Source organism: Melopsittacus undulatus, chromosome 9 (assembly GCF_012275295.1).
Source record: "Melopsittacus undulatus isolate bMelUnd1 chromosome 9, bMelUnd1.mat.Z, whole genome shotgun sequence".
NCBI classification, from domain to species: domain Eukaryota; kingdom Metazoa; phylum Chordata; class Aves; order Psittaciformes; family Psittaculidae; genus Melopsittacus; species Melopsittacus undulatus.
In genome coordinates, this window is record NC_047535.1 from 20295984 (window position 1) to 20311311 (window position 15328).

A 15328-nucleotide genomic window follows, 5' to 3' on the forward strand; every position below is an offset into this window, starting at 1 on the left:
ACTTTGTAACCATCAGTGAATGTTTAAAGAGGAAAGCACCAGATTCTGAACTGGTTTGTATTTATATGTGATACTGACAGCATTAAAAATAAATCGCTCGGCTTATGAGTGCTATTATAGACTCCTGGTTGTGATGGTAATGTCCCAGCTACATAATCTGCCTGTGGCTGTTTGTTGGCTAGATTTAAGAGGGAGCAGAGGGAACGATTGCACAGAGCTCCCGAAACGGTGTCTCTGAGGACACTGTAACAGCTGCACAGGAAATCCTCATTTCTTTAAATGCTACATGAAAATGAGCTTGTCACCCAAGGAGTGTTTATTAGAAACTTCTTCCCCTTCACCCTGAGAGCCTGCCAACCTGAGGAGCTTTGACAATGTTTCATTTCCAAAATAAATATCTTTTGGGCAACGCTGTGGTCTTTAGTTAACAAGATGGTCCCTTGTGTCCTAATGGTCAGCGGCAAGTTACTGATACAGTTTTCCTTTTTGACAGTACAGCCCATTATCAAATTACTCCAGTAAAACTAAGGCAGATCTCTGGATTAATTGCAATTGCCCTCAAGTATACTGCAGGAGGGAGAAGCATGGGAAGAATGGGTTGAAAATGATAAAATTTTAATCTTAGATATTAGCTCTTTTAATTTAAGAATCCATATGATAGCCAGAATGGTGCAGTGACCTGCACTTGTATGTTAGTGATGGATGTAACCTCGATTCCCAGAATTGTTGTATTTAATGTAGCCAGTGGAAGTAAGAGGAATTTCTCTCCATTGGCTGCCTCCAGCCATGGTCTAAACTGGGCTTACCTCTTACTTGTGTTGAAATTTCAAATTGCCAGATCACCTGTATTCTGTGTGCTTGATCTATAAGTGCATGACAGGATTTAGAAATGGAATGATGCCATAACTGAAGCTTGTGCAGTGGAGGTTTCTATCTGCCATCATCTGCATTCTCTGCTGTCAGAGGAAGACTCATGGGGCTGAGATTTTGGCTAGAGTTTCTGCTATGGTTTTTCCTTTCTGTGTTTAATTGCCTGCTCCTCAGCTCTCACTGCACCCTCCAGCGATTCTGCTGTCCTGAATAACAACAAATAACATACAGTGGAAGATCCTTTTTGAAATAAACTATGAGAAATTATGTAAGCATGGAAATGATCTTAAATAATCCTTTTGCATTCATGAAGTAAATTCCTTTGTGTGTCTACAATGTTTTATAAACAATTTGTTATTCTTTTATGAATAATGGACAGGACTTTCATCGGTGCAAAATGAAATCTGAGCACAGCATGACAATGAAAAGAATTCCTCTACAGTGAAGTACCAATTTCAGAGTTTGTTTAGTTCCTTGATGTATATTTCCTTTTCTCTCAATTTTTTTTACCTAATTGTTTTAAGAACTTTTTCTGTCATTTGGACATAACTGCCTTTGCTCATTGAATTTCTTTTTCTATTGCTGTTTCCAGTTCCTTGTCCTGCCCTTTAACTTCCGTGATTTCTACACCATGAACAAATCACATTTGCACCTGAATTCTGAAGTTAGACAAAAATGTGCAGATTTACATTTCTGCAGCTGCTTATTTGAAAATGAAAATCAGATTGTCTGTGACTCTTTCATTAACACTTCAATAATTGCATTGAATATTCATGTGGTAGCTACTCATATGGCATTAATCTGTATTTATGCATGTAATTAATTGGTGAGATTTAATTTTCTGTTGTTTCTAATCTCTCCTAACTCCATCTTTAAATGCTCACTGGAGTAATTAGTCATGACGCTTCTATCCGTAAGACTTCCATGAGCTCTTCTAAATATTTACTCCTTAGGTCTTCTTGTTAACTTCATAGAATCATAGAATAGTTAGGATTGGAAAGGACCTCAAGATCATCTAGTTCCAACCCCCCTGACATGGGCAGGGACACCTCACACTAAACCGTATCACTCAAGGCTTCATCCAACCTGGTCTTGAACACTGCCAGGGATGGAGCATTCACAACCTCCCTGGGCAACCCATTCCAGTACCTCACCACCCTAACAGGAAAGAATTTCTTCCTTATATCCAATCTAAACCTCTGCTGTTTAAGTTTGAACCCATTACCCCTTGTCCTATCACTACAGTCCCTAATGAATAGTCCCTCTCCAGCATCCCTGTAGGCCCCCTTCAGATACTGGAAGGCTGCTATGAGGTCTCCACGCAGCCTTCTCTTCTCCAGGCTAAACAGCCCCAACTTTCTCAGCCTGTCTTCATATGGGAGGTGCTCCAGTCCCCTGATCATCCTCGTGGCCCTCCTCTGGACTTGTTCTAAGAGTTCCATGTTCTTTCTATGTTGAGGACACCAGAACTGCACACAGTACTCCAAGCGAGGTCTCATGAGAGCAGAGTAAAGGGGCAGGATCACCTCCTTTGACCTGCTGGTCACGCTCCTCTTGATGCAGCCCGGGATATGGTTGGCTTTCTGGGCTGTGAGTGCACACTGCTGGCTCATGTTCATTTTCTCATTGATCAACACCCCTAAGTCCTTCTTGGCAGGGCTACCATGAATTTCCTTTTTGCCCAACCTGTAGCTGTGCCTGGGATTGCTCTGACCCAGGTGTAGGACCTTGCACTTGGCATTTAATGATCTGAAATTTGTTCTTGCCAGCTTCATTACTCATCTGCTGTGACTGAGAAACTCCCTACATGTGCGTGGTTGTAACTAAATGATCTCTGTGGTCATCTTCAGCCAGAGAAAATGCCCCATGACAGTAGTCAGGAAGCCAGTGACTGCACAATAAATACTTGCATTCCATCTTCAGCAAAAATACAGTGCAATAATGTTGGCCACTGGAATGACAGGGATGGAGCTTTCATCTGGTCTGTGCCTGAAAAGAGATACTCAGCAACTGTGTGGGGTTAAATGCAGTATAAAGCAGCTTATAAGGATACCTTTGCATGTGAAATTTTCTGCATAGAGCCAGCCAAATGGTGTGGTGTGGTTGAGCTGTGGTGTGCCCCTTTGGGCATCCATTATTTCCTCTTTCAGCAGCAGTTCTGTCACCAGTTTCCTTACACCAGTAAGGAATATGGCTTGTCTTTACCCAGAGCTGACAATGAAATAAGTGATTGCTGTTTGCTCAGTAGCTTCTTACTGATTTCAGCACAGGAAAGTGTGCACAGCTCTTTCACGACTAATCTTGTCTTGGATTATTCTTTCTTCTGTTTCTTCTCTCTCTGCTTTTTCCTTCTATTTCCCCCTTGTCATGTGTATCTTTTTGCCATTTTTTTTCTCTTTCCACCTCTGACCCATCCTCTGTGCAGACTGACAATTTTGTTTCTTTCCTCTGCTGTGCCCAAAGTAAGCAATGATCTAGTTTTACCACTGCAGTTCAGTTGTGTAAGACCCAGGGTTATGTATGCCTCATACTTACCAGTAACTTCATTGGTTTGAGTTGTGTGATCTGGGCCAGAGCAGATCTCTTCCTTTGTCTGAGCAGGAGGAGACCCACCTGTGAGCGTGTTCCAGTGGGAAGGAACAGCATTGGTTGGATGGGGACCTTCCTGAGGGGCTCCCCCCTGCCTGAGGGCTTTGTGCAGAGCAGTATGGGGGCTGCTGTGGTTCTGTAGAACAGCTGTAACAAGCTGTGCTTTTGGGAAGAGCTGGGACCTGCACTCAGCGGTCTCTCTCCTCATGGGTAGGCGATGGGTGGCTTGGTTCATTTGAGCGAACGTATACAGGTTTGGGGCAATGTTTAAGGCAGATGTGTGATTTAGAAGGAAGTACATTATTATTGAAGAACTTACTTTTGTCTCAGAAATATAAACCACAAACAGTGTTTGCATGTGTTGAACCCTTTGAACTGTGATGTACACTTTTGTAAGCCAGCATTTCCAAATTACTAACAAAAAAGAAGCTGAGTCTTCACAGTCACCTCTCTCTGTGGTAACGATGCAAATTGAGGCAAAGCAACAGTTGGCAAATACTTCATTCTTTTTGGAAAGCATCACAATTTCAGTAGGAATCAACCATCAGCAGGTGCAGCTCATTTTCTTTGTAATATTCAGCTGAAGCCTCTGTTTTTAACTGTATGGGTTGCAATAAGAGAAGATGTTGATGATTATACTTTCGAATCTGCGAAGAACTGCATTAGTGTATGAGACTTATGATTATCCGTTTCCTAATACTATTAGGGAAAGAAGTTCTAAATCACTCTTTCACAAGATTCCTTCCCCTGCTTAGTAAGGGTATATTGCAGTAATTAATATGTATTTTTATCAGCACTTTTTTGGTCTGGTTTGTTACATCCTACTTGTTGTTGGTGACAGATACAGCAGAGTTCAGTGCTTTTCGGTTTAATAAATTAACTTGGAAATTTTCTTCTGATTAATTAGCAGAGTGCAAGTTGAAAGTAACATTTGCAAACAGAATTCCATATTGATGAGATCCCTATAAAACTCAACAAATGCCAGGATGGAAAGCATCAGTGTTTAAAGTATCAATCCCCAATGTGTTGCCGTTTCTGTTTGCACAAAGTGTTATTCAGTGTTAGCGTGTATCTTTTTCATTAAATTACCTTTAATAAGAAGGCTGCCTCTCTGTTTTGTTAGATTTTGGCATGTATCTAATGGCTCTGAGCTGCAGGAAGACTTTTTCTCCTGTCACTTTTTGTTCGAAAGGAAGCTTGGTGAGCTGTTGAGTAGGTGTTTTGAAAACACCTTGACTGACAGTCTCCAGTTATTCCAGGCATCCCAACATGATGTCCTCTTACAAAAATACACATTTGATCAGCTGCTGCTTTGCTTCTGAGTGTCTGATAAATGGATACTCTCTTCTCCCCTGGCGGAAGTCTGGAGGGGGATGATTAACAACCCGTCATGGATCTGCATCCAGTGATTAAATGAGAGCCTGCTGTCATGGGTACTGTACAAACATACAACAGCCTTCTTTGACTTATGGCTTTGACATATGATCCTTTAAATTAAATACCTTGAAAAGAGATGGCGGCTTTGGGGTTCTATTGTTGAAATTAGAATGAGAAGGGAAATTATCCTTTCTGGAGAGAACAGATGACTTTGGATTAGTCTTTTATACTTTTGGTCTGACATTTTATGATGTTGCGGGTACAAGACAGCAGATGGGGTAAGCAGCGTAACATCAGGGACCTACTTGTCTAAGCAGTCATTATTTTTAGGCAACAAAAGGGTTAAGTATGGTGGTAGCTGGAAGTGAGAGTTCATGTGAGGTGTCCTGCTGGTAGCTAAGCAATGAGCTTTCCTAAACTATTGCAGGAGTGACCTCTGACTAATCCCCAGATAAATCAGTTGCATAGTGCTGGCTCATCTTTGTGCTCTGGAGTGCAATCTGTCATGATTTTGCAGCATGTGCTGACCTCAGTTTTCTTCATTTGTATGTGTCAAGAGATGCTACCGTCAATTCATTATCTTTTCACCTTTTGTCGTTTTACAGTCGAGAGCTGTGTTTCCTGGATACCATTAAAATGGCAAGTGACATGGTTTGTTAATTAAAACAAGGTCCATCTGCTGGTTTTGAGAGTATTGCAGAATGTTTTGGCAAAGCTGTTGATGAAGGAGGACCAAACAATGCTTGTGAACTTAAGGTGTTTTGGAGTGGCTGAGTTTGCAACCAAAACAGATTCAAGGGAGTTCAGGTTATGTATAGTAGTAATATTTCAACTTTGTTTGGCACTTTCCATGAGCAGATCTCATAGTCCTCTACCTCAAAGTCCTGAAAATATCCTCTAATGATAGTGATCAGTACTATTATTTCCATTTTATAAATTGAAGCAAACAGGAAAGCAACTTTGGTGAGTTCACCAAGATGGCAAAAGCAGGGCATAGAGCCCCTGAATTGGATATCCTGACCCAGTGTCTGATGACTTGATATAACCAGCTTGACGATAAAATATATGAGAATAGAACGTGCAATTGGTAATGCAGCACTTACGTGGGTTTCCTGGTAACATTCTCCCAAAGCTGGTTTGTTTTCAGTGTACAAAAATAACATGCTGTGTGTTGCATGTCTTCATTTCCTGCAGGGGTCTCTGTGCCAGGTAACTCATGATGCATAGTAACATTTGCTTTTCAAACCCCTGTCCTGTGCTCAGGTCATCTTTTCTCCATCAGCTAAAGATGGCTGTGAGAAATACGGTTAGGCTTCAAAAGCTGTTTAAGCTCAAAATATATTTCACAGCCCAGAAAGCCAACCGTATTCTGGGCTGCATCAAAAGAAGCGTGACCAGCAGGTCGAAGGAGGTGATCCTGCCCCTTTACTCTGCTCTCATGAGACCTCGCTTGGAGTATTGTGTGCAGTTCTGGTGTCCTCAACATAGAAAGGACATGGAACTGTTAGAACAAGTCCAGAGGAGGACCATGAAGATGATCAAGGGACTGGAGCACCTCCCATATGAAGACAGGCTGAGAAAGTTGGGGCTGTTTAGCCTGGAGAAGAGAAGGCTGCATGGAGACCTCATAGCAGCCTTCCAGTATCTGAAGGGGGCCTACAGGGATGCTGGAGAGGGACTATTCATTAGGGACTGTAGAGATAGGACAAGGGGTAACGGGTTGAAACTTAAACAGCAGAGGTTTAGACTGGATATAAGAAAGAAATTCTTTACTGTCAGGGTGGTGAGGTACTGGAATGGGTTGCCCAGGGAGGTTGTGAATGCTCCATCCCTGGCAGTGTTCAAGACCAGGTTGGATGAAGCCTTGGGTGATATGGTTTAGTGTGAGGTGTCCCTGCCCATGTCAGGGGGGTTGGAACTAGGTGATCTTAAGGTTCTTTCCAACCCTAACTATTCTATGATTCTGTATGTAGAAGCATGGTTAAAGAGCATGGTTTGCTGGAGTAGTGTTTCATGCCTATTAAAAATTAACGATTTTACAAATAATTAATTTACTGCTTAGTCAGGAGCAATTGTTGTGACTCAGGGTGCAGCTGAACATTTCTCTGATGTTTTAAAACATGGTGTCTGTGAAGGCCGAGATGTGTCAGATCAGAGCAGGGTAGATCCAGACAGAATACACTGTGCATGCAGGTGGAACAGACCAAGAAATGTGGGTGCTGTTCCATGCAAGAATTGACGCTTGCTCCTGGGGCACATTACTGGTAACTCAGTTTTTCTTCCCTCCATCACATCATCACAGAATGGTTCAAAGTCTCTAATAATAATCCTTAGTGCTTACATAGCACTTTGCACATTATGGGCGTTTTACAAGAGTTAATCCACACAACCACCCTTTGAGGGTGGAAAAAACACATTAACTGTGTCAGGCCACACCTTTTGGGATGTGCCAGTACAAGTGAATTTGGAGGCTTCAGCACTGGGAATGCTGGGATGATGTGGCTCTGTGGGAAGGAGGGACTGTGCCCACTGTGCAGGGGAGCATTGTGAGAAGGAAGCTTTAAAGTGGGGAAAAACGGTTTCCTGCAGTACAGGTGAAGGTAGAGCACTGAGTGGCATTTATTGGTGCTGCCTGGTTGTTCTCCTAAGCAAGGTGACCTCCTAGGGAAAGGGGCTCAGCAGCTACATAGAGAATGGAAGGATATGTTTGTGTTGTGTAGACTATAGGAAGGGCTTGGAAAGTAAGAGGACAAAATGGGGGTGCATTCCTGTGTTAATGACCCAAGAACCAAATCCAGAAATGGGATAATGGAATTTTGGGCTGCAGAGAGCTTTGTGATTAAATCGTTTGTTCAGAAGGTTTATGGAAGGGCAAGATGTTGCCTCCTGCCCTCAGTGCTGGGAAGGTTGCCCAGACTGGCCGCTGCTGTTCTCCATCGGAGCATTAGAAAACTGCGGAATGAATCCTTATTTATTTGTTTATTGACCAGTTAAATTACTTCTGTTTGAAAAGTTAATCCTGGGTTTGTAGAGTTGCCAGTTTTTATAATGGCTCCTAACAGATGCTGCACACCCTAGACTGAATTTCAAAGGCCTTTGCAATGAACAAGTGCTGCTAAACATGTACAGCCTTGTTTGCTGCCACACAGCACCGTGCTCAGGCAAAGGTGAAGCTAAATATATTGCACTGACTCATGTTAAATCTTTTGGGTCTGGTGGGCTTTACAGCTGCCTTTCATTTTAGGGTAAGTGTGAGAAGCAGTTTTGGTCTTTTAGCAAAGCAAGGAACTGTAACACTGGAAGCATCACACAGAAGTGGAGCACAGTTGCCCAAAGAGTGAACCTGTGACCTGCACTGACATGGGACTGGGAGGGCAGGTGCTGGGGAGAGCACAGGCTGGTGAGCTCTGTAAATATCCTTGTGTCTCTCATTTCATGCTGAGAAAGAAGAATGCTCTAGGGGGAAAAAACCCCAAACCAAACTCAGTTGTATTTTTATTTCAAGTTTACAATCACTGGTATTTTTAGAAAACATTCTATTTATTTCAATGTTAATTGAAGTTAGACCTAATCAGTGAGCCTTCAGATGAGCTGTGCAAAACCATTTCATTTCATCTTATACCACATTTCTCTTGCTGAATTCTTTTCCCTGTATTTGTTTGCTGTGCATTCTCTTTCCTCCACTGGAAGATGCTCAGTCCCTTGAAGGCAGTGCTCCCTTTAGCCTGCTGGGACTGGCCACCTGCAGCTGGGAAGTTCCTTCCTACATTTCTTGATAAGTTAATCAGGCTGCTTTCTGTGAAGCTCACAAAAAACAATTGATACTAGAGAGAACTCTTAACTTTGTATTGATACCTGATGAAAGCTGAAGGATTTCACAGGAAAGGAGTTTAAAGTCTTTCCTGTGAATAATATTCCCAGACTGAGTAACTTGTTTGGAATGGGTGAGATACTAGATGCATTTTTCTATTTCTATTAACATCAGTACTTCTAAGTTATTTGGAAACATCAATAGAGAATAACAATGATACTGAGTGCTTTCACATGGCTTTTGGTTTCAGTGTGTTATTTTCAGTAAACTGATTTCTTCTTATCAATGAGGAAGCTGTTTGGTAAAGTTTTCTGTGCTCTTGTTTTTGTTACAGCTGCCTTATGGGAGAGAAACTGATCTTATGCTCTTGGATACAAAGATGTGTGAATGTTCTGACTGTAGATACTGCAGGTTATTTTGGTCATATGTTGTCACAAACATGCAGTGGGGATGCTGAGAGATTGATTACAAAAAGTAGGATGCTTACTTAGGTCAGAGTTATGTTTACATTGCTGGAGACACTTAACCATGTCAGCTGCATGTGTGTACCTGTATCCTTGCAGAGCTTGGAAATGTGCTTTGTAGTGCAGGGTGTAAAACACACCATTTAGCTCAAAGTAGGTTTGTGTTGGTCCCTGGTTAATCTAACAATGTGCAGAGTAGCTGGAGCTGATAAAAATACAGCAAGATTTCAAACATGCCATCATTGCAGAATGCGTCCTGTCAGACTTTTCAGCAATGTCACTGGGTTTGAAGTTATTTTCTTGGGTTGGTTTTCCTGCTGCTGTCATTCAGCTGTAGAATGGTATATCGCTAAGGTGCTTTTCTGTCTTTGATGGACAAAACACACATCAATGTTAATGGTAACTATGTGTGTGCTAAGAACAGGATCTATCCCAGGTGTTCCCTGAGTCACAGGTTCCTTTCCTGGCATTTTGTGTCAGGTTCTTAATCATTCAAAATTCACTGTTTTGAAAATGTGAAGCAATTTCAGGCTTACAGGTCTACCTTATTACCACAGAACTGCAGTAGAGGAACAGCAGTGGGATAAAGCAGGCCAGACTATCACTGCTAGGTTAAATAAAAGCTATTTATTGTGTTCTTGTATTGAAGCAGTAAGAGAAATGTTTGATGATTGCGGGGTCAAGCCTTTAGCAGCAGTTTGTGCTGTGTTGATTTAAATGAAAAATGAAAATGACACATGCCATGGGCTTGGTGCTCTTCACCATAACCTAAACCTGTTATTCCAAAAGAAAAGAAGAAGCCAGTAGCAACTCCACAAAACAGAAAGAAAGGCACTAGATTTAATTAAACCTCTTAGCAGTGGAGCAGTGGGAGGAGAAGATGACCTGAAGGTGGTGGCATTCAAACCACCCTGACAAGAAGCTTCCTTAAAAACATCAGCACTGTGGCAGTATCCTCAAGGTAAACAAATACAGATGATTTAGGATCAAAGGCAAAGTAAGTACTAATGTTCTTCTCATCAAATTGCCCTGTTATTTGGCGTCTTCAATTTATATTAAGGTTATCTTGTTCTAGTCTTTTCTGCCAATCTCATCTATGTTGTACGGCATTGAGACAACTCAGCTTTGAAGTAGTTCATCACAGGCAAGCATTCAAAGTCCATTTCAGAATCTTTTAAAATCAGCAGTTAAATACACACTTTTCCCAGGTAGAAGTGCTGGTAGCTTGGGTACGAATGGGTTGATGCAAATATTGAGGTAGATACCAATAGTTCTGTATTCCTTTTGTTCATTTTCCCAGGCTGATGCTTTTTGCGGTGTGTGCTTATATACATCTATTTGACATTATTTATTGTGGAGTCATGAGTCTGACAGACACGATCAAGTGGTACATCCGACGCATCAATCACAGGAAGCAAAAAACCAATGTTGTGTTTTGATGATTAAAGTGGATAGCTCTGAGCTTCTTTAATCTCCTCTGAAATGCTCATTGATGGATAGGTTTTTAACTCTTTTAGTATTCTGGTTCCAGAGGGGGATTTTCTAATGGTATAGAGGAAGAAGGTAAACAGAGATGTCTGTAGGGCTTTTTCAGTTTGTATGTCTTGTTTACCCTGATGTGTTTGGACAGTCTACTATGGAAATAATGGCTGCGATGCAGTAAGTGCTTTTGGTTTTTGAGGGAACCAGCTTAAGTGGGTGTAGTGATCATAAGGAATGAAAATGATTTGAAAAGTGACAATTTTGCCTTTAATATTAGTAATGTTAATGTTTCATTGCTTGATCAGGTTTTTTCTGTTTTGCTTCAATTTTTCCATTGGTCAACTGGAATCATTAAAAGCTGCCTTAGATACTGACAGTTATCAGAGATTAGTCAGTGTTGGTGCAGCACTGCAAGCATAGAAGGTGCCCAGTGACCTCCTCTTGTTTCCATTGCAGCCAGCAGCTGTAACCTCACTGGAATTAGCATTTCCTGCTTTCTTCTGAAAGCATCTCCCTTAGATTTCTATGAAATACAGAATTTAAAGTTAGGAGTAATCAAAATTATTAAAAGTATTGCATTAAAATGTGTGCATGTCCTCAACAAGGCTTATTTTTTTGACATCTTGAAAACTAAATTATTATTTTTTTAAACCACTTTCCGGTTTCTCATGTATTGCCATTGCATTCATATTCTGCAAAACCCTTTTCTACATGTAAGCTATCTCAGGTCAGTTTGTAGCACTCTTTTTCCTGAGTGCTGAACCTTCTTTGAAAAGAAGCAATATCCAGTGTTGAATTTTGCAATCATTTTTCAAAGCATAAAAAATCCTTATTGGACTGTAATTGTAATCTCAAGCTTCCAGAAGTTAGGTAAGTCTTTATCTGTTCTGTTTTGGCACTCTGGCAGTAAATTTTCTTATGAACATATTGCCTATCGACAGAGTTTTGTAGGGAAAGCAAAATTGTCTTTAAAATTTAGCAGCCTGTGCCAGCCTATGCACAAATCTGTTTCTTTTCTTTACTGAAATTATTATATGAAAAATTAGTGACATTTATTGCTCATTCTATAGCCATTACTTGTCACAAGGCATGGAGTTGTGTACAGCTTAGATACAGCATCTGAGTATTACCTTTCAAAATTAGACATCAGCATTATTTTTGTGATAGATAAATCTATGTTAAATTGCCAGTTACTTTTTCCATAATGTGTTACTGTTCTTTTATTTAACAAGAGCTGTTACCCTCACATAACTCTTAAAGCATATAAGCCTCAGATAATAGATATGGAACATTCGTGAATCAAGTCCCCAGCCACTGCAACCAACCTCAGCCTTACATTTCACATTTCAGCTTGTGAAATGTTTGGGCCTGTCATCTTAAAACACAAGTTTTATTTTGGTTTTCGCATTCTTTTATTCTTCTGCACTCTTCAGAAATGGTAAAAGCTGAACGTGACCCTGTCTGATGTGTGAACATAATACTTGCTGTTTCCGTGAATGGTAAACTGCTCTCAGTCAGTGGTTCAGTCTGCTGGAGTTGCTCATTTATTTTAAAGATAATTATCTAATTTTAAAATTCTTAAAAATAATCTTTTGAAATCATCTATTTATGTACTTTATTCAGAGAAAAAGCTTGATGAGGATGAAAAAGTACTGCATAGATAATGGATTGTGTCATCAGGCTGCAGAGTGGTGTCACACATAACGTTGTTGCCCTACATACTTGTTTCATTGGCTGAAAGTTTTAATTATAGCTTTTTTTTTCTGACTGCTGATATGTTAAGCACTCAGAATGTCAGGTCAAAGGTTGGGGGCTAACAGTCAAACTAAAAATAACTCCAAAGGTGTTATTTATACCGGAGAAAGAACTTGTCTGTTGCGACTCGTGTTTTCTGAGGGTTTACTTTGTTTATTTTGGCTTTTAGTTGTGTTTTTTATGCATCCTGATTGTGAATATTTCATTTGGCATAAGCAGAGGTTATATTTTAGATGGACCATTGCTTATGCCAAGCCATTACAAATAATTTTCGCCACATGTCATACACTATCCAAGGTGTTTTGATTCTGTTTTACTTGTAGTTTTCTTTTCACGTAGCATTTTGTTTCTTAAAAGCTTAATGACTTAAAACAGTCTTTTGCTGAGCTGACAGGGCTGCCTGGCAGGACTGCCCACCCTCTTTAACAGACTGAGTATCTTGCTGTGTGGTACGATGCCCACATGCCAAGTCTTCCCCTGCGGTTGTGGCACTAACAGCCACTGTTGTGTTTGGGGTGTTGTGTTACTCTGTCCTCTCTCCTTCTTCAAATGTTGAGTGTGATCTTGGGTGTTCTGTTGTGTTTTCCTTTCTCTCTGCCAAAAAGCAGAAAGAATAATATGCTAGAGGATGGCCACTCCAGTGTGTTAAAGCAAAACAATGGACTAATGTACTTTGAAAGACAAGAGCTGCTCTGAGCATGGATGGAGCGCTGGCAGGGCGATGCAAGAGGACTCTGCTGCAGACAATGAGTGAGCCCTTTGTTTCTCGTGATTGCTGTAGCTGCTGCAGGCACAAAGATTCATCGCAGAAGAGATGGCAGCAATGTTTTCAGCTCGCACAGAGCCAGCTGTATCTTCTCTGGGCAAATCTATGAAAAGTGTATGTGTGTGCATACTTACACAGTAATGGATCACTTATTCCTAGGCACATTAATGAGCACTAAGGAGAAGAGTACATCTTCGTATCTTACAGCATGGAGGAAGGAAACTTTAGGCTAATTAGCAACAGTATTCTTAAGCAGGTTTTTCAGCCTGATTTCTTCATTACTGTCAAAGACATGGAGCCCCCTGCTCTGCAGTGTTCTGAAGATCCTGGTGTTTCCTACCCCTCCTGAGCTCCCCAGGAGGAACTAGGGACTGCAAAATCAGTGTGCACTTCCCATACTCTCACACATGCCCTTCAGGGGTGTGACAGTTAGGATGAGACACCTTTACTTTGGCGTTCCTCTCTTGGCAACAGAGTTTGGGTTTGTTGGCAGTTTTGTCATAAGTCTGTAGTACTGAGGTTGCACTGCTTTGTTTTTTAAAACCCTTTCGTACTTCAGGAACTAAGCTAAAAATCAGCTTAATCATCAGAGAATACATTTCATAGGACTTGAGCTTCCCGAGTCTTCATATATTTAATGATATTTAATACATGAAACAGAGCTGGTGATCTACGGATGAAAGGCTTGTTATGTTGTTGCCCATCTCCTGTGTTGGGCAGCTCCTGAAATCAGACCAGAAGTTTCTTATTTTCAAATTACATGTTTGGGGTTTTGGTGATTGGAAAGAGCACAGGAGGAATAAAAGAGAGAACAGTGCCAGTCCTATGAAGAAATTGTTCTCTCTTTTTTGTCTCACTGCAGGAACTGTTTGTGTGAGAGGAAAACTGTTGTTGTTTGTCTCCTTTAAGTCTAGATATTATGTGTTTGGTTGGACTTCTCCCACATCCTTCTGCTGCTCTTTTTGACCATGAGCATCCATATAACTCCCTCCGCCTCCTGATGTGCAGAGCTGCAGGCTATCCCTTGTACATTGGCAGGGGGTTCTGGTAAAGGAAATAGGAAAGAAGCAAGAGTGTTTCTTCTTCCTTTCCCAGCTGAAAATGCTCATCACTATGCAAGGCTCACAGGCCTCCTTCAAGAGCGTGTGCAGCAGGACCCATGGCCGCTGTAACGAGAGTTGTCACTAATGGGTGTTTTCACTCTCATGTGGCCAAGGCTGGCATCTCTGTCAGTGCAGTCTTTGAAACCTGGAACACACAACCGGGTACCAAGCTGACTAGTTGCGCTTTCCCACAACTTTCCCAGTGAGACTGGCAGCTTGGTGTATAGGAATGTGTGAACTGTGCTGCAGTCATTCACACCTATTGCATGTGTTAAATGGAAGTTGAGAACATAAAATTAGGTTGCTTTGATCTTCTTAACACTTTCCTATTAAATTTAAATCATCACCCAGTCATTTCAAGTAATTTACCAAAATGTGGAAAATCTACTTCAAGTGATGCCTTCATCCAGTTAAATGAATGCCAGCTTGGTTAAATGAATGCCCAAGTGTGTGATGGAGCCAGAGGCTTCTCTAGCTACGTCTTTGTGCAACATGAAGTAGATGCTGGAGTTCTGCTCTTACCTGGGGGCTTGGTGATGGCTTGAGACTAACAACTTGATCTGTAATTTACCTTCATAATTTCATCAGCAGCTCTTATTTGACCACCTCAGAAACAGAACCCCAGACCTTCTGGAGGATGTTCAAGTTACAGAAGCCACAAATGGTTTTTCCATGCATGTTTCTTTGCTTCCTCTGCATAGCATTTACTGATGGCCTCAGCAGGCGTTTGGAGGCAGTGCAGACTGCATACGTGCTGCTTGAGTGTGTGTGCCTGAAATTCCATTCACAGTTACTGTGCAGCCTGCTCTGGGGCTTGGCTATGCTTTCTGTGTTCCTGCTCTTAAAGCTTTGGGGTAAAATTTTACTTCTTCATTCTCCTCTTTCCAGTATGTAAAATAGAGTTAAGCTCACCCAGCTCATAGGAGTCTTTTGAAATATCATTCATTTGAACTTTTTCTTTGGAAGTAAAAAGTACTGTATAAAGCATGTATGGTCTTCAGAAGATTCAGGCTATATAAATGCTAATTTCTGCCCTTGTTATTTTGCAATGTGTTTGTTATTCATACAGTTGGGTTTTCTGGATTGAGCCCTCTCTGAGATGAGAAAATTG

At 41.2% G+C, this 15328-nt stretch overlaps 1 protein-coding gene across 1 annotated transcript in view; it reads left to right on the plus strand.

The window, feature by feature from the left end:
* The window catches only part of MYO5A (myosin VA), a 102980-nt gene that overhangs the window by 26748 nt on the left and 60904 nt on the right, over positions 1–15328 (plus strand). The window lies entirely within an intron of this gene.